Source organism: Prionailurus viverrinus, chromosome C2 (assembly GCF_022837055.1).
Source record: "Prionailurus viverrinus isolate Anna chromosome C2, UM_Priviv_1.0, whole genome shotgun sequence".
NCBI lineage: Eukaryota > Metazoa > Chordata > Mammalia > Carnivora > Felidae > Prionailurus > Prionailurus viverrinus.
In genome coordinates this window covers 32,583,769-32,597,375 of record NC_062569.1, presented here as the reverse complement: position 1 = coordinate 32,597,375, position 13,607 = coordinate 32,583,769, and the positions used below count along the sequence as shown (strand labels likewise).

The following is a 13,607-nucleotide window of genomic DNA, read 5'->3' as shown; positions in this document are numbered from 1 at the left end:
TTAGTCATAACTTCCATGATGTGCACTAGACTAAATTAAACAGCTTCAGGAAGTTCCAAAATTGTAAACTTAAGGTTGAGTGGGAGTAAAGTAGTAGTAGTCTAGAAACAGCTTTATTAAAGGAAATCAGAAACTATAACAAGGGACAGGGTAAGCCAACTTTTCTCTCAAGGACCAGATAGTAAATATTTTGTGCTGTGTGAGCCACAGTCTCTGTCACATATTTTTTTTCTTATAACCCTTTAAAAATGTAAAATCATTCTTAGCTTAGGACAATACAAATAAGGTTTTTGAGAGGTTTCAATCAAAATAGTGGATTTAACACTTAATTTTTTTTTTGAAGAAAATTAACACAGAAGGCAAAACATACAGGAAAGCAAACAATAGCAACAAATTTTTGTAACCAAAAAGAGACAACTGGTAACTACCTCAGCGAATTCCAGAAAGGTGAAGCCTAACCCAGTAATTGAAAAACCCAATTTATACCTTGGAAACCTCAAAGGAGTCAGGAACTAGCAGCACCTGCTACTGCTTAAACTAAGAAAAGAGGGAGTTAAGTAAGGAAGACTGGGTGAAAGCTAAGAAGTGGTTAAAAACTTAGAAGTTTCCTCCCCAAATCTACCTGATGGTTGGCTACCTAACTCTGAACTGGAGGATCACCAGATATAATTAAAGATCTGTGTACCCTACCAAATGTGGGGAATGAGAAACCAGTCCCTTACACCAAAAAAAAAAAGGCAGTCAAAACTTTAGCCTTCAAACAGAACTGTGTTTTCCCTTAAGAAAAAAACACCTTCAGGGTTTTCTCAAAAAAAAAAAAAAAAAAAAGGCTCACTTGGACCACCATGCAATAAAGTTCAAAGTCTTTAAGTCCCCATTAATTCAAGCTTTCAATCTCACAATAACATCCAAGGATTACTGACACCTGAAGCAAACCTCCAACATAAAACTTAGACCAATTTAGAAGAGAGTCTCCAAGAACAAACAAGAAACAAGGGGGAAAAAAAAAAGACAAAAAGAAAACAAAAAGACATTTTATAGTCTCAGAAATTAGAGAAGAAAATGTATCTATGAAACTAGCACAGAATGCTCCTTATTAAAAAAAATTTTTAAGAGAACAAAGAGAGTTCTTGGGAAATCAAAATCTTGCTTGCAAAAATGAAAAATTCAACAGAAGGCTCAGGAAATAAAGTAAACCTCTCATATAGAGCAAACAGAGTAGGAAATGAAAAATAAAGGAGAAAAACAAATACTGAAGGAGTAGTCTGATATACAAATAGACTAGCAGAAATAAAATTTTCAGAAAGAAAAAGGAAGGAGAGGAAACCACTGTTATAGGAGAGGAAACCACTGTTACAGAATAAATTGTTTCCCCCTCTCCACATCCATCTTGAAGCTCTAACTCCCAATGTGACTGAATTTGGAGAAAGGGCTTTTAGGAGGTGTCATAAGAGTGGGGCCTTAATCCAGTTGGACTGATGTCCTCAGAAGCGGAGCAGGAGGAGATAGACTACTCTCCTTACAGAAAAGCCTTTTAAGGACATAGTGAGAAGGCCGGTCTACAAGCCAAGAAGAAATCTCATCAGAAGCCAACCTTGATAGCACCTGGATTTTGGACTTCTTACGCTTCACAACTTTGAGAAAATAAATTTCTGTTATTTAAACCACCCAGCCTCTGGTATTTTGTTATGGTAGCCCTAGCAGACTAATATAACGATCAATGAAATAATTCAAAAGAATTTCCCACAACTAACAAACATAATTTTGCAGATCTGGCTGGAACAATGAATGTCCAGGAAAACGCACAAAAATACATGTACACCAAGTCACACCCTCATGAAATTTCAGAATACAAGAGATACAAAATTCCAAAAAAAGCAAAAAACATTAGGATCAGGAATCAGAATATCCTCGAAATTCTCAAAAGGATCACAAGCCAAAAACAATGGCGAGGTCTTCAGAATTCTGAAAGTAAATTATTTCCAACCTAAATTCATCACTCACCAAAATCACGTGGGAAGACCAAAAAAAAAAAAAAAAAAGATCTTGCATTCATTCATGTGAGATCTCAGCCTTTAACAGCAATCTACTGTGGGGTCAAAGCGACATGATTCACAGGAATTAAGAGATTTAACACAGGAGAAAGGCAAGGGGGATCACTAGCCTTATGGCAGAGAGAGAAATCACCAAAACTGCCATGGACAAGACAGAAAGCTGCTCCGAGCACGTTCAAAAATTGGTAGACAAGAAAATAATTATACTCCCAGATACATACACAAAAGAAATGAGTATGTCCACTGAAAGACTTGTAAGTAAATGTATATAGCAACTTTATTCATAATAGCTAAAAAAAAAAACTAGGAACAGAGTATCCATTAATGGTGAATTTTTAATTGTAGATTTCATCAACAGAATACTACCCTTGGTAAGAAAGACCCCACTACTGCTACATCCAACTTCATAAATGAATCTCATAAGCACAATATTAAGCGGAAGTAGTCACCCACAAAACATGTATAGTGTATGGTTCTATTGATATATTTAATTCAAAATCAGGGGAAAATAACCTGTAATGATACAGGTCAGAACAGTAATTAACTTTTGGGGACAAGAAATAATGATAGGGAGGACATATGACAGAGCCTTCTGGAGCACTGGAAATGTTCTATACTTACCTGGGTGATGGATGTATGTCTACAAATATAAAAACTCATTGAGTTATACAATGAAATTTGTGTACTTTGCTATTTTAAAAAATTTAACCATATTTTCTCTAAAAAGTTTTTAAGGAAATTAATGACATTTTCAATTGCATCCCGTAACAGGAATTAATCAAAAGGGGGGGAAAATTAAGGCTTTATACACAAAGATCTGTATTTCACAATTATTTACACTACGGAAAAAAACACCTGGAAATAACATTTAGTAAATGAGTGCCACACAAATGCTGGACCTCTCTGGTGTGAGAGAGAAATTATTTGGCCTCTTTCTATTAGCAGCAGCCAAATTTAATACTAATTGACCTAAGGGAGCCATCTGCCCATAGGGAAGAGCATGTTCACAGGTTCCAAGACCAAAAAAAAAAAACAAAAAAAACAAAAACAAAAAAAAACAACAACAAAACCAAACCCAGCCTGGCAATAGAAGGCCCAAAGAGCAGCCTAAAGGAAAGGGAAAATGGCAAGAGATGCAGCTAGAAGTGGGCAAAAGCCAAATAATGGAAGGCCTTATAGGCCTTTTTAAGAATACAGAAGGGCACCTGGCAGGCTCAGTCAGTGGAGCATGCGACTCTGGATTACGGGGTTGTGAGTCAGAACCCCACAATGGGTGCAGAGATTACTTAAAATCTTTAAAAAGAGAAAAAAAGAATATGAAAAGGAAATGGGAAATAAAAAAAAAAAAAAAAACACAGAAAAATTAAAGTGACTTCCCTGGGCAGCACAACTGGGAGGAGGGGGGGCGGGGGGGAGCGAATGGGACTGTACACAAAGTATTCTAAATGTTTCTAAAAAATAAAAAATGTTATCAAGAACATGTAGTACCTGTAAGCAATCAAAAATTTCTAAGGAAATTTTTCCAATGCCTTGTTTAATTAATAGAATATTTCTGTTGTAAATATAAATTTTTATTTTGCTAGAATACTCAAAATACAGGGCATATTAATTCTTTGTTGTATCAATTATTTGAGTTGATCTAAATGTAACATGATTTGGAAGTATGTACTGAAATTTTTGGAAGGCCAATTCTTAAAACAACAACAATAACTAAAAACCTTTTTAGACATATCCATTTTTTAAAAGCCATATTCTCACTGCTTTATTCAATTGGTCTGAGGAAAAGCAGAAATTATTCATACCATACTTCCATCCCATTCAGCAATCCTTAAATACAATTTCAGGAATACAGAACAAGATACTATTTCAACAGTTTATTTTAGCAGATTATTTATTTTTAAATGTTTATTTATTTATTTTGAGGGGGGAGGGGCAGAGAAAGAGAGAGAGACTCCCTCCTATCTGCGCAGAATCTGACATGGGGCTCGATCCCAGGACCGTGACACCATGACCTGAGCTGAAATCAAGAGGTGGATGCTTAACCAACTGAGCCACCCAGGCACCCCACAGCAGATAATTTATTTAAACAAATAAAAAACATGCAATTATAGGGGCACCTGGGTGGCTCAGTTGGTTAAGTGTCTGACTTCAGCTCAGGTCATGCATGATCTCATGGTTCATGAGTTCGAGCCCCACGTTGAGTTCTGGGCTGACAGCTCAGCGCATGGAGCCTACTTTGGTTTCTGTGTCTCCCTCTCTCTCTGCTCCTCCCCTGTCCACGCTCTGTCTCTTTCTCTCTCTCTCTCTCAAAAACGAATAAACACTAAAAAAAATTTTTTTAATAAAAAATAATTTAGAAAACAATTATAAACCAGGAAGTAAAAGAAAAACAGCTTCTAACCTGTTTCAAACCAAAAGAGGAAAACATTCCCTCCAAAGATATTTCACCTGACAGTTTTCTGTTCTACATTACACCATTTAACTCTTACTACATAAATGTAAAAAAAAAAAAAAAATACCAAGGCAACCCTATGCTGATGCTATTAACAGAAACTTTAGAGCCAAAAGGAGAAAAAAATGTCAAGAACAAATATAAAAAAGCTTTGACTCCCGAAATGGAAATGTTTGCAGAATACTTTGCTCAATAAGCAGATTGCTCAATAATCTGCTTCCTGACAGATGAACAAGATGACAAAGTAGAAAAATGTAAAAGTGTTGCTGTTCTAAGAATCTAAAAGAGAAAAAGAACATTTAGCTAGATCATTAAATATAGTTATGTGATAAACCCTGCAGATTTCCTCCAAACCATTGCAATGTTCACATTTACTCTGAAGACACCCAAACATTCAGTCTCTTTGAGTCAAGAGAGTCAAGCAAACTAACCTTCAGTAGTAATAGTTCTAAGAGATCCACTCACTTTTTAATGAATCATGGACTCAACTATAGAGATGACAATATTATTTTTGTTAATGCTGTTAATACAGCTAACAAGCATAGAAAAAAGACTTTAAATCAGTTTTAATGATTAAACAATCCAAGTCATAAAGACTCCACTGCCCTTACGTACAGGTTTTGAATCTAAATGAGAAGGCATAAAAACACAAAGTGCAAAGTAATGTGAAGCAAATAATACAAAACTACATTGCAAAGTATGAGTAGTAGTATAACTTCATAAGAAATTCACAGAAGAGCACCTCGGTGATTAAGTGTCCAACTTTGGCTTAGGTCATGATTTTGAGGTTTGTGAGTTCATGAGTTCCAGCCCCGCATCCAGCTCTGTGCCGGCATCACAGAGCCTGCTTTGGATCCTGTCTCCCTCTCCCTTGGTCCCTCCCCCACTTGTTCCTTCTCTCCCTCCCCCCTCTCAAAAATAAATAAACATTAAAAAAATTTCAAAGGAAAAAAATTTTTTAAAGAATACAAAGAACTTGGGGCACCTGGGTGGCTCAGTAGTTAAGCTTAATGGCTCTGATTTTGCCCCAGGACATCATCTCACAGTTCCTGGGCTCAAGCCCCACATCAGGCTCTGCACTAAGACTATGTGATTCTTTCTCTCCACCCCTCCCCTTCTCACGCTCTTTCTAAATAAACTTAAAAAAAAAAAAAAAAAAAAAAAAGAGCACTTGGGTGGCTCAGTCAGTTAAGCATCCGACTTTGGCTCAGGTCATGATCTCCTGGTTTCTGAGTTCAGCCCTGAATTGGGCTCTGGGCTTGTGCTGTCAGAACGGAGCCCACTTCAGATCCTTTGTCCCTCTATCTCTCTGCCTCTCCCCTGCTAGCACGTGCATGCATGCACACACTCTCTCTCTCAAAAATAAACATTAAAAAAAATTAAAATTGAATAAAAAAAACAAATACACAGAAGTTGACTTAGGAAATCAATGTTTGGGTTTCAGCTCTGCCATCATCACTAGACGTGTGAATTTTAGTGTAGTTATTCTGTATGGATTTCATTTTCCTTACCTATAAATCAAATGGTTGGAATTCCAATGTTCCTGCCATATTGCTTCATATCATGACACAAGCCCACATAAGATTAAAAAAAAAAAAAAAAAAAAGGAATGATAAAACAGTAAGGCTATGGGTTCAAAGGAAAGCAACAACACAGGGAACAGAAAGTTCTGGAAGGCTGCACTGACTTCAGAACTAAAAATTAAATTTCAACAAAATAGGATTTCATTTGCTACTTTGGTAATAATCTGGGGGGGGGTTGAGGGGATTTCTTTTAAAGAATAAGAAGGCTATGGATAGGCAATCAAATTTTCAACAGATACAAAGGTAGACAAACACAAAGTCTAAATGAGAATGAGAGATTAGTTAGGATGGACAGCTCCCATAGAGAAATACCACTGTCATATGAAAAAAAATAGGCTTTGAGCAGACTATCAGAAGATGAGGAATTCTGAAGTATACTCTGTAGGTAACAGGGAGCTATTGCTGGTTTCACAGTGACGGACGTGCTGGAAGCATTATTTTAAGATTAAGGCAGAAGGCAGAACATACTGAATAGAGAGAAAAGGTAGGCAGAAAACCTAGTTAAAAGCTAAAGGAAAAGATATACGAAAGAAATTTCCAAAAAAATGGTGGATGAAAATTTGCCAATGTTATATTAATGAAAGATGTCAAAGACACAAGGTTTGTGTCTGGATAGCTGAAAGTATGGTATACCAAAACAAAGCATATGTGGAATCAGTAAAATGAGGATCATCCAGATAGAATCATTGCCTTAAACAATCTTTAAACATCAGTTGTCTTCCTAAAACAGCACAGCCAAGTACTTACAAGGAATTTGTTAAATGCTTAGTGATTTCACGGAGTTTCCACCAATTTTACTTAGCAACTATATAATCATTTAATCTCCTGATGTAGGTAGAGAACATTTGGTATCTTTCCATATTATAAAGGTAAGTAAATTGTGAAACTTGTTAAACTGTGATACTATAAGAAAAAATGGACTGTATCCTGTATTTATTTTTTAATATTTATTCTTTTTGACAAAGAGAGAGAGGAGAAAGAGAGGGGGACTGAGGATCAGAAGCAGGCTTTGCACTGACAGCAGTGAGCCAGATGTGGGGCTCAAACTCATGAACCGTGATATCGTGACCTGAGCCACCCAGGCCTTTCCAACAAGTGATTTATAACAATAATCACATCAAATCTACCTTGAGCTTTTTGGCAAGAAAGCTCTCAAAGGTCCAAAAGAAAAATAAACCCATAGGCATAAAGTATCATTCAGTATCTAACGAAACATTCTGTGTATGTGTGAAATTTTATTTACATGGACCTGAAAGCACTGGTGAAGCCTGGATTAAAAGATAATGTGCAGAAAAATAAAGCGGAAATTTAAAATGTAATACGTGAACAAGGACAACTAAGTCTTGAGTACTCTGCAAATAGCGTTTACAGGTATTATAACTATTTCCTCCAGATCACAATTTTCCCAAAAAAGAAAATTCGAGTCTGTGATCAAGATGGAATAAAACTACTATTAAACAACCAATGCTTAGTTCTTGAGTTACTATCAAACTGTGAATGGGAGCCTATTTAAGAACTGAACATTACTGACAATTATCAAACAAACAAAACCTTCCTGGCTTATTTCTCCATTTACTTTGTGACCTCGATGAAGACTAAGATTCTAAAAAAAAGTGCTTTCCAAATGCTTAACAAATTGTATGGTTGGTTTTTCATAAATTTACCAAAGTAGGCCTTCTAAAAATGAATACCTCTTGCAACATTTACCCGTTTTGATCAGACAGTGATCTTCTTCGCTCACCATCCAAGATGGGATTAGAAATTCTCAACTTCATTCTTTCCTAACTCCTACGGTTTCTTACCAAATCTAACGGGTAAAATTATTTTTAGGTGACCAGCTCATCCGTTCGACATTAACTTTAGCTCCTATAATGTTACAGTTCTCAGCCCTAAAAAAAATCCAGCTTCCCAAGCTTCTAACTGCAAATTTAACTTTTATGGAAGCGCCTAAGAAAACAGTACAAAACCAACTATTGAGATTTCTTTCTTTCTTTTACCGGGTATATTACACTTAAAGTCAAAAGCTCACAGCGCAAGCAACAAGCAAACGTACGTATATACAGCAGGACCACACAGTTAAAATAACCCAGATTTCCCGAGAACGAGGGAAACGGCGGGGGGGGGGAGGGGAGGGGCACAGGGCGCATCCCAAGGATGTCCACCCTCAACACAGGTTGCGGCTCCTTCCCCTTCTCTAGCGCTGGAGATGAGCGTGCCCCTTCCCTCCTCTACCAGGTCCCTACCTTCCCGGCCTCGGATTACGCCACAACAACCAACAGGACTTTTTAGGGAGGAAAAAGAACCGGGGGAGCGCGCACGCCGTACACTCGACCTCCCAGCCTCGCAAGAGCGGCCGGCCCGAGCGAGGCCTGGGGCTGCGCCACCCGGGGCACTGACCAGAGGGTCGCGCGGAGCCGCGGTGCAAACGCCCAGGCCCGGCCGAGCGGCCTCCCCGCCCCCTCCGGCTCAGCTCCGGGCCGGCAGACGGCGCCCGGGGAGCTAACTTCGCCGGAGAAGAGGAAGCGACGCAGCGAGTAACAGGCTGTGTGGACGTACGGGGGAAGGAACCGCTGTCTGCCGTCTGCCTGTCGGCAGGACTGTCTCACCTTCCCTCTGCCGGGTCCGTGCGGCCCCAGCTCACCTGAGGAAGGCACCGGGACGCCGCCGCGGCCGCCGCGATGGCCGTTACGGCACGAGGCCTCCGCTCTGCCGCCGCGTAGCTCTCGGGAGAGGGGCGGGAGGCGCGCGGCGAGCGGGCGGGGCTCCAGCACCGACTGGCCGGGAGGCGGCGGGCGGATCCGCGCGGGCAGGAAACCCCCTCCCGGCACAATCCGATAGGCTCAGTCGCTCCCTTCCCTCCTATCCCTGAAGCGAGGGCTGTCTGCGCCGCGCTCGGATTGCTCGTGTCCGCATGTCAATCAAGCGGTGTGTAGGGCGTGGAGCTAGCTGAAGCAGCTCCGCGGAGAGAGAGCGAGAGGTTGGGAAGCGCTTGGCCTGACCCTGAGTCTTTTCGCTTTTGCGTCTTCGGTTGCTCTGGCGGATTACTTTGGGCCTTTCTTCCTCAGTGCCACATTAGGGACTCCATAGCAGAAATTATTGCTTCCCAAGTTAAGCCCCAACTGTTCTGGGAACTCCCTTCTGGTTTCGGCACCTGAAAGAGGGTCTTGCCAGCAGATTTTTAAGGGCGGGGAGCAAAAACGAAAAACAAACCAAACGGCCTGAAATGACGACTTGAGAGAAAAATAGAAGACGTATGGTTAATTTGAGCCATAAACCGAAATAAGCTGAGTCTGAGGGCCTTGTAAGTGCCCTGGTGCGTGGATAGTTTTCCAGTCTCTGTGGTAGCCATTCTGTGAGGAGGACAATGACCTTCGGTGCCAGGTGTGCCCATTCTTGGGGACCCAGCCCCAGCCACCTGCCGGGTCATCAATAAGTTGGTTCTCCCCACGCCGGTACTGCAGCCCCTCGCCCTCAGCGGGTATTATTCCTCCCGAACCAACTCTGTGGCTCTGCTTCCTTGCCTCCTCAAGGAAGCTTACTGTGTTAGGTACCTTTCAGGAAGCACTGGTATTTTCCCCACCCAAGCTATTAAAAGAGCTTGTCCGTATCCGTACCTAGATGGTAAACTCTATTAAGTCAGGAACCACGTCAGTATTGTTTTTCTCCACTGCCTAGTACTTGATAGATCGTTAAGTCAATATAGTTTAAGTAAAAATTAATACATTTTCCTATCCCTTCTTTAATCCTGGCCCTGACCATAACTCCCAAGAGTTCACACTTTTCTGCATTTAACTTCAAAATTATTCATTTGAGTGCTGATATGTATGGTTTGGTTGCTATTATTTAGGATCACAAGGTCAAGCACAAATCACCTGTTGACCCCTTCCTGACTTCAAGTTGGTTCTAGCAAGTAAACCATGAAACTCTTGACAACAGCTATTCTATGTCTATATCCCATTATTAGCATCCAAAATGAATAATGGAAGTGAATTTTAAATTTATTCTAAGGGTCTAAATACCTTTGCATATTTTATAGTGGCTGTTGCAGTTATATCCCCTCCCAAAATTTGTATGTTGAATCCCTAACCTCCAATGTGATTGTATTTGAATATAGGGCCTTTAAGGAAGTACTTAAGACTTTTTGAGATGATAAGAGTGGGGACCCAATCCTATAGGATTAGCGTTCCTATAGAAAGAGATAACAGAGAGCTTGCTATCTCCACCATGAAAGGACAGTGGCAAGGGGGCCATGTGCAAGCCTGGAAGACAGCTCTCCCCTGTAATTGACCATGCTGGCATCCTGATGCGGGACTTCAGCTTCTAGTTGTTGGTATTTTGTTATTGGAACCCAAGCTAACACAATAGTTTTATTTGTTGATACATCTTATAAAGTTATGGATTGAGATACTATTATACTCATTTTTGAAGCTGGAGAAAGGATTGTTCAAAGGTTAAAGCTGTTTCTCCAAAATCATACAACAAACTATTAGCAAAATGTGGCTCAATTCAATTCTACTTACATATTTGACATGTGATGCGGTTGGAGGTGTTAGTACAATACTACAGGTAAAGTGGTTCTTGCCATCAGGTAGCTCTGTCTTAACCACTGCCTTAAGTAGGGAAAATAAACCCAGAAAAATATGCTGAAGTCGTAAGTTTAGATTTTATTGTGTAAGGGAATATGTATGTCTTGAGTTCTGTGTGTCACCTATTTAAACAATAGAAGAAGTAAGAGAAAGAGTTTTTTAAAAAGGCTTTTAGTTCCCTATAAACATGTTTGTTTTGTTTGTTTTTTCGTTTTAGTGGTCCTTCTTCAAGTTTCCTCATCACCCATTCTTACCAGGACATCTTAAAAAAAAAAAAAAAGAAAAGTTCAAAAAAATATGAAAAGGAGAAAAAGTTGAATAAAAATAATGATGAAACAAAAAAGCATTGAAAAAGGGTAGATAGGCAAAAATCATGTATGAAATTGCATTATGGTGACTTAGAAGGAATGGAGTACATGTTGTCATGGGGTGGGAGTTGTCCCAGAGACTTCCTTTCACACACTCTCTCTCCCCAACTTCCAAACATAAACATGCGCATGGCTTCTTCTTCCTCTCTTTTAGCGGAACTCAAACCAAAAATGGGAATCACCCCTGCTAATTAGTGCTGAGTGGACCAGGCACTAGCCAGAATCAGATGACAATAAAATTTGGGCCAAAACATATGACCTCTGGACTGGAAATGGGGCTTTGGAAATGTAAGCAATAGCAGGTCTAGGATAAAAACATGCAGGCAGCTCGCTTCATTAATCCCAAAGGAAAGGATTTGGAAAGACAAGGAAGGGAAAATCAAGCCTCCATATCTCAAGACCTTTCCCAGGAGACTTGATAGCTTATAGTTAGAAATGATGAGACAATGATCTGCTTGAGCATCACTGCTGGGTAGGACAGTTTAGGACAACAACAATGAAAAAAAAGCCCTACCTGCTAATCAACAAGAAGTAACTAATCACAAGCTTGACTGTGAAGTATAGAAATTAGGGGACCCTGGTAACTAAATTTAATATCTGGACTGAGTATTGTTATGCCTTTACGGGAATTAACTTCAACAAAAATTTATTGAGTCCTCTCTGTGGTAGGCACTACAATAGGTGCTAGAGATCTGAAGATCAGTCTTAAACTGAAAGGAGCTCAATCCAGTGTCAGAGAATGAGCTTTAAATATATTTATTATTAATATAGTTAATACAGCTATAGATACGTACAGGGGAGCATTAAGCCACAGGGAGAGTTGTGTGGTCAGGCTAGTCAGGCAAATAAGAAGGCAAAGAAGAGAAGGGTTTTCCACATAGAGGGGCCTGCACTGAAAAAGGTATTACACAATCAAAAAGGTATTATACAATATTGCTGGAGCTGAAGATGACTAGAAATGTAAGCACTAGCAGGTTATAGAAATTAAGGACTTGATTCTATAGATGATAGGAAGCCATCAAAGGGTTTCTTTTGTTTATGATTGTTTTCAGCACTTTAAAATTTAATTCTGTTGTTTTCTGGCCTCCATTGTTTCTGATGAAAAGCTATCTGTAAGTTTCATTGTTTTCCTGTATGTCTTCCACCCCCCCCACCCCCCCCACCTACCCCCCCCACCCCCGGCTGCTTTTAAAGTTTTGTTTCTAGGTTTTTCAGCACTTGCACTATGTTTCTAGGTGTGGCTGGTTTTCTTTGTATTTATGCAGCTTAGAGTTCACATATTTCTCTAGATCTGTGGATTGCTGTTTGTTGTTGCTGTTTCCTTTTATCAAATTTAGAAAACTTTTGGCCAATATTTCTTTCTGCCCCTTTCCCTCTCTTTTCTGAGACATTTACATTTATGCTAGACTTCTTTGTCCTTAGTACCAGTCATTCTAGGCTTTGTTCATTTTTTTTTTCAAATCTTTTTTCTTCTGTGCTTCAATTTGGATAATTTCTTCAATTTAGATAATTGAGATCCAGTGTCTGGTAATTCCTGAAAATCTGAACATTAACATTTTCCCAAAAGCACAGTGACCCTATTAATGACTGCGGGTTCCTTTGAGGAAAGTTTAGAGACATATTAGTCAAGAAGACAGAAATCACAAGATATTACAACAGAGAGAATCTGATATTGGGTACTGAAGGACTGAAAAAGCAAAAAGGGAGCGCTGCAGTAGACCAGAAGGATAACTGTACAGAGCAGCTATGACCATTAGGGCAACTGAAAAAGAGGGTCAAGGCTGGACTATAAGGTCTCAGACACTCAGAGGAATGACCCAGCTGAGCAGTAGCTCAGTTCCCTGAAAGGATGCTGTTTAACTGGTCCTCCAATCACTGAGAGGGATAAGATGAAGCTGGTTGGGGATGGAGGAGTGTTGAAAGAAGCTCAAGGCTGAGATCAATTGCTGCTGCTGAAGCAAAGGACTATTGCTTACCGCTGGGTAACAATGACAGAAACTGCAAACAAATAGAAAGGTGGAAATCCTTTCTCCCCTTCTGTCCTCCAGTCTCCCTCTAATGGCTTTTATTGGTGGGACCTAGTGAGACACCAGCTGGCACAGGAAAAATGTTCTTTGCAGGGTCTGAGCCATTGCATCACAGAGGAAAGTACAGAAGGGTGAATTTGGAGCTAAGATACCTCCATAACAATATCTTAATAACCATATTAACATTTGTTGTGCTAAATTAGTAAAAATTGCCCAAATTAGACCCAAATTAATACTTTTACAGACTTGTATGCTTTTATACTGGTATGCTTATATGCTTTTACAGACTTGTATGCCCCTCTGAAAAGAATTTCAAGTTACCATGTTATAACAATTTTCTGCTATACTGTGATTCCTGTTACTGTCTTTAGTAAAGAGTACCTTTACAGCAGCTCACATATGTACTTGCTACAAAATCATAAACGAGGACAGTTTTGGAAAAGATTTGTAAAACTGAGGATAAATAGACCCTGCTCCCACATTACGTCTCCCACAATTAGGCACAAAAAGGCATAGACCAAGTAGAGCTGTCAAGAA

General features: G+C 39.6%; 1 protein-coding gene across 3 annotated transcripts in view; it reads right to left on the bottom strand.

Moving 5' to 3' along the window:
* Positions 1-8,859, bottom strand: part of NCK1 (NCK adaptor protein 1) — an 86,253-nt gene extending 77,394 nt beyond the window's left edge. Inside the window, exon 1 of one of the 3 annotated variants that reach the window (XM_047875864.1) lies at positions 8,731-8,859. The gene's annotated coding sequence lies outside the window, so the exon portion shown is untranslated. Of the gene's footprint in view, positions 1-8,645 lie in introns of all 3 variants that reach the window. The other 2 variants (XM_047875865.1, XM_047875866.1) reach the window with 2 other exon arrangements.
* Between the last annotated feature and the right edge of the window lie 4,748 nt (positions 8,860-13,607).